Here is a 4,082-nt window from a genome sequence, read left to right on the forward strand (position 1 = left end):
CATGAATATAAAAAGATTTTGTAATGGTGCACAGGAAATGTCATTGGAGATTCTCCAGGTTAGTGTTTGTTTTGAAGATTTCTGATGCATTTATTCAATCAAACCTCTGTTAGCCGTTCCACCCCTTTGACCTTACACATTCTATTACAATGAGTTTTGCAGTTTTGCACACTTTTTTTTTTTTTTTTTAATGTCATTAACTGTTAGGGAATTTTACTTGAATATCATTACCTGCAACGTTTAAAAAACGGACATTACACACCAGAGAGAGGAAACCAGTGTTGCAGTAAATTCTCAGCGCTGTGTAAATGAAGATTAAAAAGCAGAACTTGTCCCAAATACATTGCTATAAACAGCAACCCCACAAACCACCCAACAAATTGGTTTTCTGAACCAAGGGGCAGCGTTGGGTTATTTGTTCACACAAATAGCCAAGGCTGGGTAGGGCTTGAGGTTGGCTTCTGCTGGACAATTGTCGTGCCCAGCCTGAGGTGACTCAGGAGTCCAGCTGCTGGTGCATCCAGATGTGAAGTCACTGCCAAAATGGGCCCCTCAAAGTGGGCCATGAACAGCTGACCCCAAATTGATGCTCTTTTTAGGATGCAGTACACACATCCCCCTGTTTAATTAACTTCTCGGTGCTGACATGGAAGTTCATGAGCTGTGTTCTCAGCCAGAATTATGAATGGGATCTGTCAGAGCCCTGTGCAGCAGCATTAATGGTTGGAATTTGAACGAGACAAGGCAGGACTTCCACTAATTACAATTGGTAAACCAAGGTGTAAAGGGCTTTTTTTAAAAAATTTTCTTATCTGGTTTCTGTTGGTCAATTCTGCTCCTCAGAATCATGATTCTAACTTCTAACAAAGCTGGTAATACGTTCTGACTTACAGGTTTAATTAGACTTCAGTGGATCAAGGTTCAGTGCTCATTGTGATGAGCAGGAGGTGGTTTTTCCTTGGGAACAGGAATTTTAACTCTTACCCTTCCAATCATGTTTCACCCTGTCTGGTTTGTAACAGTTGAAAGTTGTGTTGGCTTAATAAACCAAACTGTTCCTGCTTGGATAGTATTGGGATCTTGGCACTGCTGCGTGTCCCACTTTGGATAATCAGGATTGGATGGTGCAGTTCCAGTCGGTGACGCCGGATCGGGAATCAGGACGCAAGGATGGGCTTTTGCACTGTTAATTTTCCTTTGGAATGTGAAGGTTGGAATGAGGGTTTCGATTTTTTTTTTTTTTTTTTTTTTTTTTTTTTTTTTTTTTTTTTTTTTTTTTTTTTTTTTTTTTTTTTTTTTTTTTTTTTTTTTTTTTTTTTTTTTTTTTTTTTTTTTTTTTTTTTTTTTTTTTTTTTTTTTTTTTTTTTTTTTTTTTTTTTTTTTTTTTTTTTTTTTTTTTTTTTAATGTTTCGACGTCTTTGAGAAGCCTTGCTTACATTTTATGGTGTAGTCATTGGAAATGGAAAAATGGCATTATATATATATTATATATATAAATATATATTATACATACTCTCCTATACTTTATTTCAGTTACCACCCCCATAGAAGTTGACAAGAATTGCTATGACTGAAAGGTTTTTGAGTCCTTATTAAAACTTTATTTATGACAGTATTCATAATTAGCTTGAGCTGCATTCTGTAGGTAATCTTTCCTTGAGTTTCCAGACTGTACGCTTCAGCCTGTTGGGATGTGCAAGAGCTTACACGTCTGAAACTACTTGAAGGCATCACTTTGGGAAGAGCTTCACTCTTAGGCCCTGAAGCATCCCCTGGGCTCGGGCAGCCCCAGTGAAAATCCTTGCCACAGCTCCTCCAGGGCAGCTGTGCCAATCGGCCTCCAGATTCCTCCCCGGGGCACACATTGTAAGCTGGAGTTCACATGCAGCATCAAAATCAGCTTTCCAAATTCCAAAAACAAGCCCTTAAAATAACCCAAAAAGAGGATGCTGGTGTGCAAGTTCCATGTTTAGTCCTAGCAAATGTGTGCAATATGTTAACGATGCCTGTGGTTGCCACGAAGTGCCTCGTTTACCTTCTCAATACTGTTGGAAAGTGTCGTGCATGCAGATGGATGGGGTGGGACTGTGCACTAAAAGGGGCTCTAACTACAGCGTTTGGCAGAGCTGCCTTTCTCTGCCAGTTCAAATTTCCAGTCTGTTTTCATATAGCATATATATATATAGATACTAAAAGAAAAAAAAAAAATCAGTCTGTTAAGCAGCCTTACTCTGATTCAGCCTCTTCAAATACTATTGTGCTGTGCAACAGTGGCTCTGTGTGTAACTGAGAATACACAAAAACCAAGTATGACATGTACAGGATAATGCCTCATACAAATCAGATGTCCGTTTGTTATTGTGTTTAACAACCCTTTATCTCTTAGTGTTAAAACTCCACTTAAAACTGATTAAAGTCTCATTCTTGTCACCGTGTGGGTGTTTTATTGCAGTGTTCTGAGCCCGGCAAACAGCTGAAATGTTGTGCTTGTGAAGCTGTGGAACTTGGAGTGTGGTGCTTGGAGCCAAGGGTGCTCCTTGTGCCTCCCGGGATTTTGAGGGAGCTGCAGCTCCAAAGCCTGGTGTGTTCAGAGGTTCGAGCCAGGGTGGCAGTGGAATTGCAGGAGTATTAACCCTGCCGAGGGGCAGGGGCACCTCCTGGGCCATTAAACCACACAGGAAGGTGCCTGTCCCCAGCGCCTGAGGAGCTACAGGAAACATGGAGAGAGACTCTTGACAAGGGCTGGAGGGCCAGGACACAGGGAATGGCTTCCCAGTGCCAGAGGGCAGGGCTGGATGGGAGATTGGGAAGGAATTGTTGGCTGGGAGGGTGGGCAGGCCCTGGCACAGGGTGCCCAGAGCAGCTGGGGCTGCCCCTGGATCCCTGGCAGTGTCCAAGGCCAGGCTGGACATTGGGGCTTGGATTCTGCTCTGGAGACAGCTGAGAAGCGCCGTGGGCAGAGGATTGTATTTGACTTGCACACTCTTGTCCCGTTGACTGGAAGTCCCATGGCCCAGCCCTCAGCAGCTAAAGGTGGTTTCTGGGCAAAACTGCTCATTTTTTCCGCTCTGGTGACCAATGTGTGACAGAGCTTCCCAGGGAGGTGCTGGGTGCCAGCACAGCGGACAGTCCCCGTGCTCCATCCCCACACCTGGGGTTTCCGTGTCCCCTGAGCACTCTCCAGCTCCAGGGCCTGCCTGGCTGAGCTTTCCAAGCCTCTGGCATCAGCAGGGAGCAGCAGCTCAGTTCGTTCAGCTCCCTCTCCAGGCAGCCACAGAGGGGTGGTTAATAATTAATTTGTCTTCTTTTCAAGCTGCAGCAGAGTTCTACACTGCACTCTTTTAAGAAGGAGTGATGCTGGGAGGGGAATTTTAAGCTGTGTTTGCTGCAGTCGTTTGGCTCCGAAGGGAGTGATGGCGTCTGCCAGTGATGATGTTTGTGTTGGTCTGACCAGATTCCCTGAGGTGACCTGGGTGCACTGGGAGCTGGACTGAAAGAAAAAAGCCCAACAAACCATTCCTATGGACTGAGACTTGATACAGAGGGAGGGAGGTCAAAAAAGGAGTCAGCTCAGTGTCTGCTCAAAACCAGAGCACGAATTGCTTCTCTGGCTTCTTCTCACCCTCATTCTTTGGTATCTTCTCAAACCCCATCTTTCCACACCTGTTCCTGGTAACTCTGCTCCCCTTTTTTTTTTTTCCATACAATCCTGTGCCAGGAAGATGAGAAAATCCCTTTATTTTGAACGGATGGGCCCACTGAAATAAAAACCCTTACTGTGTTTCTTTGCTTTTTGCTCCCTGTTCTTTGAGACTTTTTCTAGCTGGGCTTTTTTTACGGTGTTTCATTGCTTTACCATGTGTTTCTTCTCATTCCCCACTTTTCTTCTGTGCTTCCAAACTTTTCAGCCACTGCTCTGTGTTGCATTATAGGACAGGTAATTATTTTCTGCCTGGGCTTTTTGTTTGTTTGTTTGTTTGTTTGTTTGTTTTTTATACCAAGCTTTAGTCTGAAGGTACAGCAAGGAGAAACACTTTTAGGTTGCTTTTAAAATTTTTTTTAAGAAAGAACAGCTCTGAGAA

The sequence above is a fragment of the Corvus brachyrhynchos genome, unplaced genomic scaffold, assembly GCF_000691975.1.
Source record: "Corvus brachyrhynchos isolate BGI_N302 unplaced genomic scaffold, ASM69197v1 scaffold334, whole genome shotgun sequence".
In the NCBI taxonomy this organism is placed as follows: Eukaryota; Metazoa; Chordata; class Aves; order Passeriformes; family Corvidae; genus Corvus; species Corvus brachyrhynchos.